This window comes from Siphateles boraxobius, unplaced genomic scaffold, assembly GCF_051911475.1.
Source record: "Siphateles boraxobius isolate OS27281-9 unplaced genomic scaffold, OSU_SipBor_1 6, whole genome shotgun sequence".
NCBI classification, from domain to species: Eukaryota; Metazoa; Chordata; class Actinopteri; order Cypriniformes; family Leuciscidae; genus Siphateles; species Siphateles boraxobius.
Genome location: NW_027509186.1, coordinates 15,515,162 through 15,536,568, shown reverse-complemented (window position 1 = coordinate 15,536,568; position 21,407 = coordinate 15,515,162).

Sequence of the window (21,407 nt, the reverse complement as noted above, 5' to 3'; positions counted from 1 at the left end):
TATATATATATATATATATATACATATATACGTGTGAACATAATACACCAAAAAGTACAATGATTCCAGAATCTGACATTTTTAATCTAAATTATGCAATTTCTGTACCAGAACCTACCGTGCAAAGACGCAAAGACGAGGTGTAGCATTGGAAAGCGCGAGTGGCGACAGGATTTACCGCGAGAAGATGCCAGAAAAAAAAAAAAGTTTTTATTTTTTAAAATACAATATTTTAAATGTCTTAATTATAAACCAACAATTATAATTTTACTCCGTAAAAATACCCTGTTGATTTTGTGTAAGAGTTTTGTGTAAGGGTTATGTTTTGATTGGCCAACATAAGAACACCAGTAAAAGCACGTAATATCGATAATACACGTGATCATATTCTACAGATAAGATTAATAGCGAGCTGATAATTAATTTATTAATGTCCCAGGCATCAAATGTAAAAATAGCCTAAAGACCAAATAGCAGTAAAAAAAAAATACATTAAGCATTATAAATATAAATGTGAGTGTGTTTTAATATTTCATTTTTATTTATTTTTACAATAAGAAACAGGTCAGAAGTATACACAGTAGGCCTACACAATCATTTAATTATGCAATATAAAACGCAAATATATGTATACACATGTGTTATGGATTTTAACATGATTTTAACGCTTTGGAGCTGCTGGAGCTTCCAGATAAAAGTCTTTACAGATAATATTAAAAAAGAGGATTTATAGACAACAAAAAATAAATGTATGTAGCTATAGAAACTTGGCTATAGAAAAATATCAATTTAATAGGCCTATTTATTTCTTACCCGAGCTTTAGAAAATTGCGATGTCGTAGGGTCTACTATACCAGGCTAAATGTGCCTTTTGCGTCTTAATCTGACGCATAAGGCAAGCCGTTGAAATCAATGGAGTTCCTTGATCGTCAATTTAATGACGCCTTGCCTTTTGCGTCTTAATCTGACGCATAAGGCAAGCCGTTGGAGTCAATGGAGTTCCTTGATCGTCAACTACGTGACGCCTAGGGGTACCTTCGACGTCTTCATTGTAACGCGGAAGGCACTTGACCATGCTTCAGTTTTTGACGCCCAGGGGGTGAGAATGGGTTGGCAGTTAGGGTGTGCCATAATAGCTGGTTAAAACGTAAAAATACCTGCAAGAAATTTGTTTTGATGATAATACACCTCTAGAGCTGAATGTGGATGTGGGGCGCCCTATGATCTACACGCTGCGAGAAGCTTGTCGGCTTTGGTTAAAAGCATTATTGTAATGTGTGAATACGCTGGCAATGCGAGTTGCTTGTTGTTTTTATGTTTTTGTCAAATAGTTAACAATGTATCTGCTGAATAAACCGGTCAATCGTCATTTTGAGTTCTTCGCATGCACATGCTTAATGTGTAGGCCTAACACGAATGCAGTACATGTGAAATGGTTTCTGCTAAATTACGTTATTATGGTTCTAAATATAGCAGTAGTTTATGTATTTCTCTTGTGTGTATTTGAGCGACACATGAGAAACTGCCAAAATTTTCATACGTTTGCCCTTTCCACTTTGTTAATGGCAGATCCACGAAAGATCATCCCTTTAATATTTGGCCACTTCTTTACGATAGAAATGTTACAGCCACTGTGATTCCTTGAACAATAACACGTGGACATCGAAATACGCACACTCATGAGGGTTTAAGCTTTTATTTTGAAGTCATGATGAATTAACAGTTTGCATATTTAGAAACATATTAATGTATTCTCCTGTGTTGGCATAGGCTTATAGATTATTTACGTTACAAATCTGGTGAAATGGCGCACATTGCATTCCCATATGAACGTCATAAGCAACCCAAACTCACAGCATGAAGAGATGGCATTTGTTAAACGAGCAGCTGAGACGCGTCATCGAAGACCCGTCTACTCCGAGTCAATACAAAAAAATTTGAAAATGTTTATAAGATGCCAGGTCACTACTTCATTTCATCCCCCCACCGCAGGTATGATAAATATTAACCATCACGGTGTATAATAGTGTTTTGTTCATGCTCCCATAACATGGCTTCTTACCCACTGGCCAGCGAAATTGAAGTCTAACACATTAGAAGGAAGTACACCATCGTATTTACTTCCGCGTTGCAAAATAAGGTGGATATAAAAGCGAAGTGTCTCAGTCACAGTTGACTGATTTTGCTTTCCAGCTGAATTGGATTAGGGCTTAATGGTTTGTTATATAGTGGGTGTGTTTTACCCCAGGTTAGGGTCATATTTGCATGTTTTTTTATAACATTCAGTGGCAAACATCGGAGGCAAATGTGAACTAACAAGAGGGAATAGAATAGGAAAGCTATTGTTACATTAAATGATGAAGGCATTTCATCCAGAAAAATTGCCCAGAAACTCAAAATACCAGTGAGTATTTATAGACCTTATGTAGCCACGCCCCTTTTCAGCGCTGAGCTCCTTGTCTTTTGACTTCCGGTCTGTATTTTCACAGCGATCTTGCGTAGTTATGAATGAACGGCTCGTTTAAAAAAATTCCAAGGTCCATTTGTTAAGACATAGGCTTTACAATACTTATGATAAACATTACAATGCTCATGATAACTTTCATTAACTCTACAATAAGTAAATCAACTTCACCAGCTAATTACTCCTGGACAGCGATGCCATAGAAATATACAGAGCGAACGCAAAAACGGAAGTTTAAAGACAATATTCTAAAGATGGCGGCGCCCACGTTTCTCTGGTGCATAAGGTCTATAGGGTTGAGTTTGAGTGACTATGTCTTGTTCTTTTTTCTTCAAATAGTTCTGGCAAAGCTTAGATGCATGTTTCGGATCTTAACTCTAGCCTTCCAGGTCCACTTTACAGAGTTCACCTCCAACCCTGATTAGAAATGTCTAGTACTCCAGAAGATCTTTGATTGGTGTGTTTGATAAGGTTTGGAGGAAAGTGGACTTTGAGGGCTGAGAACCCCTGCTCTAGGTGAATACAGCAGTGTGGTGGCAGTGGCATAGTGGTTCATGTAGGTTGTCTACAAACCGGAAGGTTGGTGGTTCCATCTCCTATTCCACCTGTTGAGGTGTCCATGAGCATGAGCACCCCCTTGCATGGCTAACACTGCTGTCGATGAATGAATTGGTGAATGTGAGGCAATATGTAAAGCGCTTTGGTGGCCATGGGTCTGTTGAAAGCATTATATAAATGCAGTCCATTTACCAATACACGTACAAGGCTCAACATAAGCTTAATGCAATAAACTTCAGTTTCCTTCATTTGCTAAATGTAGATGAATAGGTCTGCTTGAACAAAGAAAAAACTAGACATACATGAATGGATTACATTTACAAACAAATGGCCTTGCCTTTTTTTTTAAATCAAACTTCACGCAGCTTTCTGCAATCAAACAAACCAATCCTGATTCGCAGCACCACAATGGATCGACATAAAGGATAAAGAAGCAGAACAGCACACTTTAGCAGCTGTAACTGTTTGGCTGGATTGAGCTAAAATGCTTTTTAAATTTTTTTCTTTAATAAAATGTGGACCTGTCCGTATAAATTGCCACCATGAGGCTTCGTAGCATTGTAGGTGATTGCCAGAGTTTTGTCTGTTCTTAGTGTTTTTTTGTTGTTTGTTTGTTTGTTGTTTTACTGCATTGCTATGGGGTTGTTAGGCTGTAGTCAGGGTGTTTTGGGTGGTTGCTATGTGTTTTACTAAAAGGCCCAAATCAAAGAAGCCAACTCCCATGGCCTGGTTTCGCAGACAGGGCTTAGATTAAGCCAGGATTAGACCTTAGTTTAATTAGGATATCTAAGTAGCTTTTATAAATGTGCCTTAGAAAAAAAATACTGGTGTGCATCTTGCAATGCAGTATGTCAGTTGTGCGTGTAATTTCTTTAAAGAATTAGAATGAAAGCATATTTTCAACTAATCATTTAAATATAATTTGCACAGCCACATCAATTTAGTGTGTTTAGACATCACACAGGAGTTCCAGGGGGCGGGGGAAATCTCGTTGCGCAGGGCACTGGGATACAACAGAAAAGGACCCCTAGCGCTCAAGCACTAAGAAAAGTGTTTTACGTACTAAGAAAAGTTTCTGCTTTTGCCCACTGCTTTGTGAAAGAGAACATTGTGCGTGACAAACTATCACAACCAATAGTTCACCATAACACCAACAACTGTTAACCATATTTCTTTCTTTCTTTCTTTCTTTCTTTCTTTCCGAAATGTGGCAGACACAGAACAGCAACCCTTCAAACAGATTAAGTTTCATTTAGCAGATGTCTAATAGTGCTGTTAACCTTTGACATCCATTGGGTGAAAGAGAAATATGTGAGATGTGAGAAGGGGTTTTCCTGCGGAAAACTCGCTACAGTGATGTTAGTGTTTGCTAGCTGGTTGCCAGGGTCCAGGTCAAAAGAACACATTAGTTATTTGTCTATTCTATTTATTTATTTTTGTCTCTCAGTGTAAACTCATAGTATTTTACCCAGTTTTATTTGTACAAAGTAGAAAATCAATGATGTGTTGGTGTAATTACACACCGAAATCTAATACTAAGAGCCTGATGAAACCCTATATGAGCAATAGTAATAGTGATGCCCACTAATCAGAGATTCAATGAAACCCCATAAAACAAAACGTATACCCTATTTTGAGCCTAAAACTGAACTTCTGCTTTTAAAGTGCCCCTATTATGCTATTTTAAAGTTTCCTAATGTTGTTTTGGAGTCTCCTACAACAGGTTTACATGCATCAAAGGTAAAAACTGTTATTACAGTTAATGTGATGTTTCACCACGTGAAACTTCAGTCTTCCGATCTTTTACCATCGTGTCAATTCTCAATTGATTTTGATTCAAATGCGCGAGGGAGGGAGAGAGAGAGAGAGAGAGAGAGAGAGAGAGAGAGAGAGAGAGAGAGAGAGAGTTTGAAGGCGCGCGCGCGGCCGGGGCTCTCTCTCTCTCTCTCTCTCTCTCTCTCTCTCTGCTCGTTCTTCAGTAACATGCCCTGTCACACTCATCTGATCACTCACCGTTCAAATTAAGCTTTGGCGGGCTGCATGCTGCAAATAAACTGCATCCGACTGTTTCCCTGACGTCTGGATCGTTCGGCAACGTATTCAAAGAATCAAACAGGAACAGCACATCTGCGTAGCATCGCAGTCATCTTGTAAACAGACCCACTCGCTGCACGACAACGCATGTGATGATGAGAAATGAGGCGTAGTTGTCTTGCGCTGGAGGCGGTCATATGCAAACGTCTGGTACGTCACTTCACACCGTGACGTCACTTCATACCATGGATCTAGAACGAGCTGTATTTAGACCTTGATTAAATAAATGCTTCTTTTATAATGGGGAGGACGTCTTAAGCTATGAAACTTGCAGGAAGTTTTAATAGTACATAGATCTCTTATATACCAAAAGATCAAGGCATATTTGGTTTGTCATGTCATGACCCCTTTAATCTTTCCTCAAAGTAGTGAGAACGACAGACAATTTGCATTAATAGACATAGTTTTAGGTAATAGTGGCCCACATCGAATTAGCAGAAGTATTTCAGTAAGACAGTAATAATGTGAGTTAACTAGTTAGCAGAAGACATTTAGCATTTGGGAAAACGCTTTTAATAGCATTAAGCACTCTCAAGTCACGGTCCATCATCACTGACCTGTAACATTGAAAAAGAAAGTAAAGAAAAGAGAGGAAAAATTTGCACCACACCCAAAAGCATACATTAGACAGAATGCATTGTATACAGTGTAAACATTGTATCAAGAAATTTTAGAATAGAGAGTTACATAATCCAAAATTTTAAAGCTGTAGCTCAGTGCAGTAGTATTTCCAGATTCAAACATGCATATTTCCTGTAGTTCCAATTACAAGGAAAAGAATAAATACAGCATATTACATAAATTATGCTAACATTTGACTGACCTTGGATAGAAGCTTGGGTTACTCAATTGAAGCTTCAGGCAGAGGCTTACTGTTGCAGTAGTTTCCTTGCTCAGGATAAAATAGGCAAATGGCACACCTCTTCCAGTTTTGTTTATCAATAACAGTGCATAAAATGCATACCCGTAGGCTGTTATGCCTTTGTATGAAGCATCCATGAAAACCATTGGATGGGGGTTCTCTTCCAAAAGTTGTTTTTGAAATGGTGTTTGTACAACTAAAATGAATGGTTGTTCATTGTGAAGTGGCTGATAAAAACAGATGTTGTCTCTGAGTTCCATGGAAACCAAATGGTCCACACTGACAGAATCACTGTCACCCACACCTCTGAGGTTTTTCTTTAAAAGCCGAATGTCATTAGGGGTCAAGTAAAACTGGCGGTCTTTTTTGTCCACATGCCCATTTTGTTGAGCCCAATCATAGCTTTTTATTAAGATCTCAGAAGTGGAACAACCCTGTTGAAGCCATATTTCGATGAGGGAATGCAGGTCTGGGTGGATGCGTTTTTTCTCTTTAGAATTAGCCTCGTCATGGCCAGTGTGCTGTAGCATCTTTTGGATTATTGCACCTCATATTCCGGCATCCGTGATGACTTTGAAAGAGATGTATGCCTTGCAAGAATTGGCCCCGAGTTTGTGTGGCTTCTCCATTACTTTTGCCTGCAGCATGATTCCCACGGTCACAGCCATAGTAATACTAGTCCTGCCGGGGCAGACTGGGGGTCTGAAGTAGCAATGCTCCTTCTCCTGCACTTCGTTTATGTAACCCTCTGTGAACTCCTTGGCATCCCCCCTAATAATAAGAACATCTTGGTGGACCCTGGAGTCATGTGGCTTCTTCAACCGTTTTTTAACACCATTCACCCAATGTGTCGCCATATTCTGATCTTAGAAAAGACACTATATTTGAACATATAGATTTTTGGAGAAACACAGGCTAAGCATCAAACTGATCGGTCCTGATAAATAGTTTGAATATTTAACTAACAGTCTAATAATAATAATAATAATAATAATAAGAATAATAATAATAATAATAAGAAGAAGAAGAAGAAGAAGAAGAAGAAGAAGAAGAAGAAGAAGAAGAAGAAAATGAACATGTCTTTTCATCTTGCGCTTTTCTATTTTACAAGTCTTGGCTGCATTTATCTCTCCCCTGACTTCTTTTTCTTCTAAATTATACAAACTACTAATATACTAAATAATACATAAAAAATATGACAACTTCTGCCCTGAGACCAGGAGGGATTCACCTGCCCTCAGACAACTTCTGCCCTGAGACCAGGAGGGATTCACCTGCCCTCAGACAACTTCTGCCCTGAGACCAGAGAAGACAGCTGACTCCCTTTTGTCCAACTACGTTGCCCTGAGAAGAGAAACATACTACTTCTGCCCTGAGACCAGGAGGGATTCACCTGCCCTCAGACAACTTCTGCCCTGAGACCAGGAGGGATTCACCTGCCCTCAGACAACTTCTGCCCTGAGACCAGGAGGGATTCACCTGCCCTCAGACAACTTCTGCCCTGAGACCAGAGAAGACAGCTGACTCCCTTTTGTCCAACTACGTTGCCCTGAGAAGAGAAACATACTACTTCTGCCCTGAGACCAGGAGGGATTCACCTGCCCTGAGACAAAATTGTGGGAACCAGTCTCTGCCTGGGACCAGATGAGACTAAACAGTCATGAAGAAAAGCCAAATTTATAAATTAGACTACAACGCCCTAAATAGTCATTGATTTTTTGAGTATGAGTACAGTAAAGCTTATTGTAATGTACTTAAACAAGCTTTAGCTGACCTGATTAGCTTGACTGTGCTAGCTTAGCTAGCGCTTATGGTTTACATGTATGTGCACACAATGAAAAGGTGACGTTTTTCTGAATTATCTTGTTCTTCTACATTTTTGTGATAAGAACCGCTTGCAACAGCCACTGCAACATTTTAATGCTAGCTACAACACTAGCTTGCTTCTGAAACAGTAGGCTAGCCTACCCTTAAGCTACAAGCTGCACCATTATACTATGATATGCTATGATGAAAGCAGGGGGGGAGGGGGGAATCACACATAGGTGCACATACAATGCTCCATTTTTGAGAATATTACGTTTTTGTTTTTAAAAAAATTACTTTGAAATGATAACCAGTTCCTCCTGCCTGCGCGCCGCTGGGATTTTGACAGTTGAGATTGGAAATGGGGGCCCCGCCTCTGCAATTCTCTCCTCCCTTGCGATTGGTTGTCAAATTGAACCAATCACAAACGTTTGTGCCCTCAGGACAACTTTGAGTCAAGAAAATTCCCAGATTCCAGCCACTCTGCAGCAATATGGGACATGATGGACAGCAAAGACAGGTGAAGGTGGGAACGGTGGTCAGCTGATTCATCACAATAAAGCTGAAGAATGAGAACCGCTGTGTTGAGATGTCAGTAGGATTTGGGGTTCACCACCTGCATGTAAATATGTGATTGTTAGAACAATAAGCTTGAATAAAGCTTTGTTCCATGTGTTGTTGACTTGTGTGTGTGTATATATATATATATATATATATATATATATTGTGATGGTTACTTTTTTCATCTTTTACTCATTTATTCTTTTTTCTTATTGTTGTCAGTAAATAAAATATAATTAATTAAATTAAATAATGCATTAATTCATTGCTTGACTGAAAATTTAGATGTGTTCACTGCAATTATCTAGTGTAGTCATTTGTATACGACCAAACAGATTAAATTTTCTCCAAAGCCGAGATCTTCGCACAGCTGCCCATCTCCTTTGTGCAGACATTACAAACATTACAAACGCTGAGGAAAAACGTTCTAGGTAGGGCTGTCGAGTTACTGATGTTAGTGCAACTATCGCTCATATCATTTTGTTATTGCAGAACTTATAGTTACATAAAGATCAGGGAAAGATACCATGGTTGTATATCTATGTCAAAAAAAAAGAAAAGAAATAGACAACATAAACATCACGGGTTTGCATACATCATAATGCAAGAAAAATATAAGAATTAAAAAAAAGCAAAATGACAAGGTTAATTATCTTTGAATAATTCATCATAATACATAAAGAAAATGCATTTTTTGTTTGCTATTTATAAGCCTGAGGGATAAAAGGAGAGTTCAATTCAATAAGAAAAAGAGGAAAACAATGGAGATTTAAGCGACTTTTGCTTGTGGGTGAACATTTCTGCATATTAAATGAAGAAATTTAACAACATATTCAAGAGATGACAATTTGAGGGTTTTTTAATAAAAAAGTATATCTTTAAGGATAAAACTGTGGGTCACATTAGTGGGTTAAAATATAAGAATTTAAATCAACCCATAATTTATTGGTTATACTACAATTTACAAAATAAATGAGCAGATAAATTCCGCAAAATGAGCAAGTTTCGTCAATATCAAGATATTAACAGATAGATAAATTAAACCTGTCGCCCAAGTAGGACATTTATCATTGTGTTGGATGATTGATGATCAATGCAATAATTGGATGATTTTTTTAAGACTTCCATAGAAGCTATATTTGATTATATATATATATATATATATATATATATATATATATATATATATATATATATATATATATATATATATATATATATACCACTTTTATTTATTGTTATCTGTGTGAAAACAGTTTCAAACAGAATAACAAAAAGTGTTCATGAAAAAAATGCCTTTAACCTTTAAGATCTACTGGGTGAAAGAGAAATACCAGAGAGAGATGAGTAGATCAACTAGCTTCTCACATAAGATGTGAGAGGGTGTTTTCCAGTGGAAAACTCGCAGCATTGATTTTAAAGTGTTTGCTAGAGTGTCACTTCTGCATTTTCATGCAGTTTTTAAGATCCATTGAGAGATGTTAATGTATCGCAGTTGCTGCTTGGTTATATTTGGTGGTTTCTAGGGGGTGACCAGAATTTAATACTAAGAGTCTGATGAAACCCTATATGATATATATATATATATATATATATATATATATATATATATATATATATATATATATATATATATATATATATATATATATTATATATATATATATATATATATATATATCATATACATAACCCTGTGAGCAATAATAATAGTGATGCTCACTAATCAGAGATTCAAAGAAAAATTATAAAACAATATGCATACCACATTTTGAGCCTAAAATGGAGGTTCTGCTTTTAAGAGAACATAGAAGTTGTCAAAACCAATGCGTATCTTTTTTTTTTTTTTGTCAATATGTGCCACTAATGTGTCCTGACTGTGACCACTATGTGGCATGAACTGACCTCTTCATATGAACAGGATGTGGGTTATAATTCTGACTTTAACAAATGATATTCAGGGAGGACCTTTTACTTGGAAAAGGTGACACTTCACTATCATTACTAAACATCTCGACTGCTAAAACAAACTTTGTAAGGTTTAGTTATGAATTTGATCATGACCTCTATTTATCACCTTCTCCATTTACCCCTGTGTTTGAGATACTGTTTAAAATAAATGGAATTTAATAGTCTAAAATCTTTCAATGTTTATTTTTGTTGTACATTTAAAATTGACTGTAACAGTATTGTTAATACTAAAGATGTCAAGAATTGTTTATGCATTATAACAAAATATCAAACAAGTGACTTTATTTAAAGAAAGTTTTATGCAAAAAAAGATTCATTATCTTTTTAAAACTAGAATCACCTTGGCATCAAGAAAGTTAGATGTGAAAATTCTAGCATCATTTGTTTGCAGATACATGGTTTGATATGTAATTCATACCATTTTATGAATCTTTTTGAGTAGATATTTTATTCACAGTATACTTAGAGATTATTAAATAATCAAATTTTGATGTAATAGTTTTATACAAAACTGCATATTTGAAATGCTGCTTTGGTCTTGTGACAGACATAATTTGAAGTAATTCAATTCATCAAAATCCATGGTTACTGCACTGAAAAAAGGGGAAGTTGCATGTAAGGACAAACAGGAACTACCCCGGAATGATTTACAGATTTCTGTGGAGCATAATTTTCTGAATTAAGAAACAGACTATGTTATAAATAACACAAAGCTACAGTTTCAAGAGATCCTGACATTGTCCACTAGAAGTCAGAATACTCATTGCTTTATTGATTGTTTTCCTCTACAAAGACAGGGTTGCATATTCCCCAGTTCTGCACTGAAAATTGTTCCTGCTCATGCTCCAGAGCTGACGGCAGATGGCAGTAACGGAAGTGATTTCTTCTCGTAAGGTTAAGTTTTGCCACACTGCAGTCTTTCTTTGACAGTACTTTCCAATGCTTGTTTTTCCTCAGGGAGCCCTTGTAAGGGACTCTGTTTTCTGGGAAATCCTTTGTGAGCTTTTCATTTCTCCAAATATTTCTTCCTGGGTCAACAAAGGCCTTGAAATTCCATTGCCCATGATATTATTGTGAGATGTTATGCACTAATGTGGCCGGATAATTGATTTGGCCGGCTGATTGGTCCTTGTTGAGAGGGGCTTTGATACTCCAAAAAGATGTAAGTGGCCGGAATATTTAAGGACTCGTATTTTGACGGGGGTATGGGTCCTCGTAGTTCTGGGTTCTTCTTTTCCTGGCGTTTCGGTTCTCGATCACCGTTAAGGTATGTTGACATACTTTCTGGCGCTGTGGATACACAGATTACTTTAGTTATGTGCTTTATTTTCAGTTTATTTATAGCGGGCTGGTGGCGATGGCATTGTACTAAAATCCTGACGAAATTACTTTCAGGTATGTTGATATATACTTCCAAAGTTCTAGCGTGGGTGTTGTGGGTAATTATGTCACGTTTAGCAGTAAGAACGCGCTGGCAGATGCGGGTGAACGCTGGCCAGTAATCGGATCCGCAGCACCGGTTGTGAGTAACCGTACGGCGCCGCGTTTGATCGTGATTCAATCTAAACCGTAAGTCACCTCTCCCTTGTTCACATTCGGGGTTCGGGACATTTAGATTCACTGGTGTCTCGTTATTGAAGGTCAATGGAGAATGGATCATCGCGGTTTCTCTAGCCAGAGTGGGGAATGCTGCACGTGACGCCGCTGCTGTTTTGCTTCCCGGCAACGTCTCCTTTGTTTAATTGGTTTACTTTTGATCAGTGTATTTATGTTGCTGGATTAACGCCTGGTTGCCTACCAGGGTTATTTGGTTTTGTTTGCATGTATAGTTTGTTGTTGTTTTTTTTTTGTTGCGGTTGGTTTTTATTGTTTCTTGTGAATTTTGTTTTGTCTAACATATTTTGTGGGAAATTCGGTCTTGCCTGATTACTGGTGGGCATTTCTCATGTTTGTATCCCATAATCTCAGTTTGTGAGTGTTGTTTCTCCTGGATCCCCCGTCCTGTTCGTTTGGTGCTACTAGTCACTGATTGTCAGCCCTAGCAGCAGAAGGTACCGGTTGGGGGCTGCAGTATTATAGCTGCCATATTTGGTGGCTGTATTCTAGCTTCCCTTTTTTTATTATTTTTTGTGATTGTTAATGCAAATCCCTTTCTTTTCTCTCCAGGAGCCAGTGAGGATTTGGTGTGGAACGGGGGAGGCTAGCCGCTTCACTTGAGTGGTGTGCGACACCGTGGGCTGGTGGTGTTTCTCGGGTGTTGACGAAGCGTCCTTATGGTGTGGGTGTGCTGGTTTGATTTGCTGTGAGTTGAGGTGGGTTTGGACCACCTCTGGAATTGCAGCCGGCCTGCCCTTTTCCCACCAACCTTGGCTCGGAGGAAGTATTTTGTTACGGTGTGAGTTTTATGAGTGTGGATCAATTTTTAATAAAGTATTTTTGTATTGCCCCTCACGTCTCCAGTTATCTATCTGTCCAACTGGTAGCACTTACCTGTGTGTCTTTCTTGGGAGTTGTTTCCCTGGCGCCCCCCAGGGTGGCGTAGTCGGAGTAAGTTATTAGGGGTGAGCTGCATAAATCAATCTGGTCGTATTGCCACACTAAGAAAAAAAAAAAAATGAAGACAATAAAAGTATTATTTACATTTAAGTTCAGTTTATTTACTTTCTTGCACAATAATTATAAAACCTGTAGATGCATAAACCATTCAGCATGTCCACAGACACATTACATGTAAAAGTATTCATTGACTTTACCTGAGTTGATCTTGAATGGGTCTCATTTGGTTTTGAAATCCGATTTGGATTTAAATAGTGATGAGTGCCCTCGGTTTTTATTAAACTTCCTGTTTCAGCTCTCAGTGAGTGGTAGTACAGGGGTGTTAGATCGGTGTTTCTGTTCTTAGAATGGATTGTGTTAATTAGATGAGAAAATTAGATTACTGAGCACAATGGATTCTCAGATCCTTTGTCAGTGATGAAACCTTATTCTCGCAACCCTTGATAGTAGGCTATCTAACTGAACCGATGTTGATTCAATAAGCTTTGTTTAAACTGACTAACTGATTGCATCTGAATATTTTTCAAAGATTTGATTTATTCAGCATTTACTTGATCAAAAATTCTTATATCAAGAATAACTATAAAATAATTCCTAAAATTATGCAATAAATGTTTGCTTATATTTTGTTGAATTGTACAATGCATTGGTTTTATATTGGGTCATATGTCACTCAAAAGATCATATAAATGAAACTGAATGAAAACGGCTGGCTTGCTGCAACCTTAAGACAACTGAAACCAGCTACACCAGATTATGCTGGTTTTTATGAGTTTTCACTCACACAATCTATGCATGAACATAACAAAAACATTCATACCTTTTATATTAGGTTACAAGCCATATTCTTTTCAAACATTTCCTTAAAATGTATGATGCCTACAGGCTTAAACTTTTTAAGGTGATTTTTCGTTTTTATCACAAACATACTTATTTAAATGGTTTAATGGGTTTTAAATGGGTTTTTGATGGAGTTTAAATTGGCTTTTTAAAATGTTATAAAACTACCGCTTTTACTTCTGATGACGTAAAAGAGTGAATCAGGTTTGTTGTCAATAAATTTACTTTTTGGTTTCCGTTTTTATTTTCATAGACTGGCCGCAGTGGCCCGTCCAAGTATTGTGAGTAATCGCTACCCTGATAGCACACGTACATCTCGGAGATGCCTATTTGATGTCTGCATTTACATCTGCAAGATGTATTTTTTTAGAGTGTTTGCTCATCTGCAATACGTCTCTGTTTCCTGTTAGATGTCATATGAACATTTAGAAGATGTCTTTAAAGGTGCATTGTGTAATATTTAGGAGGATCTGTTGACAGAAATGCAATATCATAAACATAACTATGTTTTCAGTGGTGTTTTTGTTATGTTTTTGAGAATGAGACATTTCTATCTACATACACCGCAGGTCCCCCTTACATTGAAATAGCCATTTTGCGAGGCATGTTTCTACAGTAGCCCTTAACGGACAAACGTGTTTCGTAACTATGTTGTTCTTCGTACAAAGACGCAAGCTAAAGTCAGTGAATAAAACACTGCACAATGAGGAATAAGTAACACTAATATTCGCAATAACATATCATTCCCTTTCAAGGGAACTCGAGCTGCGTTTGAGACGAGGTGGGAACGCTCTGCGTGATTACGTCGTGAAGCACGTGTAAAATCAGTCCAATGGAAGCCCGCTACGACATAGGTGACGTCATAGACCAGGAAACTATAAAGCAACCCTGAAATCAGACCCCAGCTTCTGTACCTTCAGCAAGCGCTCTCTGTATATCTGTCCTTGTCTATTTATTGTTGTCTGTCAAGCCCCTTATATATATATTTATTTATATCACTATGGCGAGCAAGCAAAGTTATAAGCGTTGTGTTGTTCCCTGCCCTCGTTATATCACGGGTGGGGACACACATCGTATGTGTATTGTTTGTTTGGGAGTGGAGCATGCCCAGTCAGTCCTCGAGGGGGCTGACTGTGAGCATTGCATGAGTTTATCTATGAAAACTCTCCGCTCTCACCGGGCGTTCTTTGAGGAGGACGGTTCGGTTCGCGCTCCCCGATGTGCGGGTCCCGCTGCTGCCGAGGCACAGTGTCGGCTTTCATCTTGGGGTTCGCAGATGGATCTAGTAGTGGGGTTTGAGACGGGCCCCGCCCTTTCTCAGCCCTTACCTGCTGGATCCGGTGTCTTTGCCCAGGAAGGAGCCCGCTCTGCGGCTTCTCCTTCCCAGGCTGAGGCACCAATATTACGGCTATCCAGTTCTGAGGATCTGGATGTCGTTGAAATGGGGGATATTGATTTCCATTACACGAGAGTAGATGTTAAAACTTCATGCTGATTTGTACTCGGCTTTCGCCAAGATAATCACCAACTAAGACGTAGCTTTACAGTAACCTATGCTTCTCCATCCATTTACGCTTCTTTCCATCTGGTGACATGAATCTTCTGTCTGGTGTTAATACAGTGTATTGCGCGTCAGCACACACAACGGCTGCAGCCACAGTGCGGTCCCCCCATAACAACCCTCTGGATTGAGCGGAGTAGGGAACATCTCTAGGGTCTTCAAGTGGGCACCTTCCGTCTCAGGTGTTTCGTCGACTAGCCCACGACACCTCAAGAGGGCTCGACAGTGACTCTGGCGTCCCAGAGTCACCCCCCTCCGTCTCCCACTCAACTCAGCCCAGCTTACTGACCTCTACTTCCCTCTTGCTGCTGAGACCTAACCACAATCTCACAATCTCTCCGCAACCCAACCATACGCGCCAACCCGTTTGACTAAGGCTGTCGAGCCCCACTGGTGCGTTAATATGCAGTTTCAGTGGCAACGGTTCCGTATGGCATACCACCTACCACAAAACACAATATCTGCCTAACCACCCGTCATTCACGCAATATACATAGGAACGTAATGACTGTAAATACTAAAACAACCTATACAAATAAACCAACAGTTGCTGCTGAGACCTAACCACAATCTCTCCGCAACCCAACCATACGCGCCAACCCGTTTGACTAAGGCTGTCGAGCCCCACTGTTGCGTTAATATGCAGTTTCAGTGGCAACGGTTCCGTATGGCATACCACCTACCACAAAACACAATATCTGCCCAACCACCCGTCATTAACGCAATATACACAGGAACGTAATGACTGTAAATACTATACAACCTATACAAATAAACCAACAGTTGCTGCTGAGACCTAACCACAATCTCACAATCTCTCCGCAACCCAACCATACGCGCCAACCCGTTTGACTAAGGCTGTCGAGCCCCACTGGTGCGTTAATATGCAGTTTCAGTGGCAACGGTTCCGTATGGCATACCACCTACCGCAAAACACAATATCTGCCCAACCACCCGTCATTCACGCAATATACACAGGAACGTAATGACTGTAAATACTATACAACCTATACAAATAAACCAACAGACCTTTCAAGTTTTCAAGAATTCTACGAAACCGTAGCATGGCGGCCTGTACACAGCCAGCTAGAATCTTTCCGTCTCAACCATAGCCAGTTGCTGCTCCTTTCTGCTGCTTCAGATAAGTTCTTTACTGTACGACGCAACTCTTGGCCACTGAATCCGACGTCTCTGAGGAACCGGGTTGTAGAGTGTGCCACAAAACCACGACAACCCACTTCCACTGGATAAACCTGGACTCTCCATCCTCGCTGTTCTGCTTCAGTGGCCAGATGAGCATACCGCAGTTTCTTCCTCTCATATGCCTCATCTACCGCATCCTCCCATGGCACTGTTAACTCTATCAGTTGAACAATGCGTGCTGATCCAGACCACAAAACAATATCTGGTCGTAGGTTAGTGGTGGCAATCTCAGGTGGAAAAATAAGCCGTTGATCAAGATCAACCAGCATCTTCAAGTCCCTAGCAGCTTCCAGTTGTCCTGGGCGAGAATTGGTGTTAGCACCTTTTCTTGGTGGTTGCTCGCCTGGGCGGAGGAATATTGTCTTCTGCGTGTAATGTTTTGCTAGAACAGGCGGCAATTTATTGGTCATACTACGCTTGCCTTACAATGCTAAAGCCAAACATCGCAATACTTGGTCATGGCGCCAAGTAAACCGACCCTGGCTAAGAGCCACCTTACATCCTGTCAAAATGTGCCTTAATGTAGCAGGGGATGAACACAAAGGACAAGATGGATCCTCTCCTACCCAGAGATTTAGGTTCTGCGGTGATGGGAGAACATCATATGTTGACCTAATAAGGAAACTGATCCTACTCTCTTCCATTGACCAAAGGTCTTGCCAGCCCATTTTGCGTTGTTCCACACTCTCCCATCTCATCCACTCTCCCTGCTTGGCCTGGGAAATGGCCTTTATACATCTCATCCTCTCCTCCTGCTTTCGCACCTCGTTGACTACCAGCTTCCTCCTTTGGGCTGGGCCTGCCTTGTGCCATTTAGGAGGAGCTAAACTGAGCCCAAAACTCCCTCTTCCATGCTGTACCTGTCCCACGAAATCCCCAATTTGAAGGTCAGCCTTTGCCTCTACTACAGATTTCTTTGCTGACCACTTTCTACCAGTTTTTACCACGGGGGCTGTCTCCCTTACACATTTGTCACGTGACTCTGCTAAAGTCATTTCCAGTCTGACCTTGGCACACTTAAACTCCTCGGTTAAAGCAGAGACTGGCAGCTGCAATACTCCTTTACTATAAAGTCCCACTCTGCTGAGGCAGCGTGGAACTCCCAACCATTTCCTGATGTATGAACTTATTAACGCTTCCAGCTTATCCACTGTTGTCAAAGAAACCTCATACACAGTCAGTGGCCACAGCAACCTTGGCAGTAGACCAAACTGAAAGCACCAGAGTTTCAGTTTGAATGGTAGAGCACAGCTGTTTACGCTCTTCAACCCTTCCACTGCTTGTCGTCTAACTTCTCCCACTCGAACTGTGTCCTTTAGATCCCCATCGTACCATCTCCCTAGACTCTTCACTGGCTTCTGAGAAACTGTTGGTATTGCCTCACCATTAATAAAGAATGTTTTATCTACTACCTTGCCTTTAATTATGGAGATGCTCCTTGATTTAGAGGGCTTAAATTGCATTCGTGCCCATTCAATATTATCTGTTAACTTCCCCAATAACCGATTAGTGCAGGCTACCGTTGTAGTCATGGTTGTCATGTCATCCATGTATGCTCTGATTGGTGGTAGTCGCATCCCAGAAGCCAAGCGCTCTCCTCCTACTACCCATTTTGATGCCCTAATGATTACTTCCATTGCCATGGTAAAAGCCAGTGGAGAAATGGTGCATCCTGCCATTATTCCAACCTCTAAGCATTGCCATGTAGTGCTGAATTCTGGAGTTGAGAAACTAAATTGCAAATCTCCAAAATAGGCTTTCACTAAATTTGTTATCGACATCGGTACCCTGAAAAAATCAAATGATGCCCAAAGAAGCTCATGTGGCACTGAACCATATGCATTAGCCAAATCCAGGAATGTCACGTGGAGCTCCTTCCTCTCCTTTTTAGCTGATTGAATTCGTTGCCAGATAACACTGATGTGAAATTGAGTGTTCGCCAGCTCATACCCCTGCTGATGAGGAGCTTTTGGAGGTTTTATCTCGTGCTGTTACTAAATTAAATATTGAGTGGCCAGCCGATGATGTCGATGTTGAATCTAGAAAGAGTCTTTTAGATGAACAGTATCTACCATCTAGATCACGCCCTCCTCGTCGGGAACTCCCGTTTTTTAAACCCGTTTTTGAAACCGGCGTCTTTCAGAGTGCATAATTCGCAGACTAGTAATTATAGTAAAATTCAAGGGATTGATCACTATGGTTATTTGACTATGCCTCGTGCCTAGCGAGCTATCTCTCCCCGAGTCATCTTCTTCTCTGAAAGCCCCGACGTTACCCACCAGACCTTTAAAAAATACATCTTTGTTGGTGGGTAAAGCGTATTCGGCATCAGGTCGGGCTGCGGCATGCTTACATACTATGTCGATTCTCCAAGCTTACCAGGCTGACCTGCTGAGGGACATGGACGATTGTGAGGAAGTTAGTGCTGATGCAATTCGAGAATTGCCTCGCACGACAGATTTATCTCTCCGGGCCACCAAGGAGACGGCCAAATCTGTGGGCCGTTCTATGGCAGCCCTGGTGGCCACGGAACGTCATTTATGGTTAAATCTATCAGAGATTAAGGATAAAGATAGGTCTGTTCATCTGGACGCACCACTTTCACCTACAAGTCTGTTCGGCGACGCTATAAATTATGTTGTCGATAGGTTTCAAGAAAACAAAAAACAAGTGGCTGCATTTCAGAGGTTTCTTCCTCGCCGGTCCAGTGTCCCCGAGGCTGCTCGCAACATAAAGCCTGAGCAGTCTCGTCCGTCTACGAGCTCCACATATAGAAGTCAGCAAAAACAGAGCGTCGCCGCTCTGGCTCCTCCTCAATCTGGGGTTCCTGAGTGGCGGTCGCAGTCCAAGCCTGTTAGAGGTAGACAGGATCTGAGGACTGTCATCACTAAGAGAGCTTGGTATAAGAAGAAGTCCTGACGCCAAGGCGATCAGGCTTCTGAGGGTGGTCCCCTCCAGGGAGGAACGATTCCGAGGAACCGTCCCTCCTTGGCACCCTCCGGGGGCCGATTCTCCGAGGAGAATCGCAGCGTTGCCACTTCGGTTGTTCCCTGCCGGTTCGCCGCTTCAGGGCGCCGAGGTGTCAGTGTCCCCGTGCAATCCTCTGAGGAGGGTTGTAGAACGGTCAGTTCGGTTGTTCCCTGCCGGTTCGCCGCTTCAGGGCGCCGAAATTATTGTTCAATCAAATCCAGAGGCCAGTCTCGAGAGACTGGTTCCCTTATCGGAATTTCTGGCAGCGTGGAAACTTCTGCCAAATATTTCTCTATGGGTCCTGCACATAATAGAAAAGGGTTACAGAATTCAGTTCAGTTCTCGTCCGCCCAGATTTCAAGGGGTCCTCCACACGGTGGTGGACTCACAGCAGGCTCTGGTTATGGAGCAAGAAGTACTGACACTTCTTCAAAAAGGAGCTATAGAAAGGGTTTCTCCTCCCAGCAGAGAGTCAGGGTTTTACAGCCGTTACTTCATTGTTCCAAAGTTGCGTCCTATTCTAGATCTGCGCCAGTTAAACAGCAGGGTTCAGAAACTCAAGTTCAGAATGCTTACACTAAAACAGATTGTATCACAGATTCAGTCCGAGGACTGGTTTGTCACAATAGACTTGAAGGACGCGTACTTCCATGTATCTATACATCCTCATCACAGGAGGTTCCTGAGGTTCGCTTTCGGGGGCGAAGCATACCAATATCGGGTTCTTCCACTTGGCCTAGGTTTATCTCCCCGCACTTTTACAAAATGCGTGGATGCAGCTATGGCTCCGTTGAGACTCCAGGGCATCCGCGTATTAAATTACATCGACTATTGGTTAATTTTAGCTCATTCAGAGCAGGTGGCAGTTCAGCATCGAGATGCTGTTCTGTCCCACTTAAAGAGTTTGGGGTTGCGGCTCAACACCAAAAAGAGTGTGCTCCTTCCTGCTCAGAGGACCACTTTTCTAGGTGTAATTTGGGATTCGACCACAATGCAGGTACGCCTGTCTCCTGCTCGTATTTCTGCGATTCTCACAGCCGCAAAGAATGTGAAACTAGGCCAGTCACTCACTGTGAAACAGTTTCAGAGACTGTTGGGTCTCATGGCAGCTGCGTCCAACGTTATTACTTTTGGACTTCTGTACATGAGACCTCTGCAGTGGTGGCTCAGGACCAAGGGGTTTTCTCCGAGGGGAAATCCGTTCCGCAAGATCAAGGTCACGCGGCTATGCCTTCGTGCCTTGTGGTTTCTTCCACCATGTGGAAGAAACCTTGGTTCCTCGCCCAGGGCCCAGTGTTGGGGGCTCCTTGTCGACGCGTCACGCTTTCGACGGATGCTTCCCTCACGGGATGGGGGGCGGTCATGAGTGGCCGCTCGGCGCAAGGTCTTTGGCAGGACCATCAAAGTTCCTGGCACATAAATCGTTTGGAGTTGATGGCGGTATTTCGAGCACTCAAATATTTCCTGCCAGACCTGAGAGGCCATCATGTGTTGTTCCGCACAGACAACACTTCGGTGGTCTCCTATATCAACCATCAGGGGGGTCTGAGGTCGTGTCATCTTTGCAAATTGGCCCATCAGATCCTCCTATGGGCCCAGGGGAAGTTATTGTCGCTCAAGGCGGTATATATTCCGGGGCGTCAGAATGTGGGAGCAGATATTCTGCCGGGCTGAGGCCCGGGGATTGGAGACTTCACCCCAAAGTGGTGTAGCTCCTGTGGGAAGAGTTCAGTCGTGCTCAGGTAGACCTTTTCGTATCATCAGATTCAACCCATTGTCCCATGTGGTTCTCTCTAAAGCACCCAGCTCCTCTCGGTCTGGATGCGATGTTGCAGGTGTGGCCGAGGCTGCACCTGTATGCCTTTCCCCCGATATCTATGCTTCTGGGGGTTCTGGAGAGGGTTCGCCGGGAAGGGGCTCGTCTGCTACTAGTAGCCCCTTATTGGCCGACCCGAGTTTGG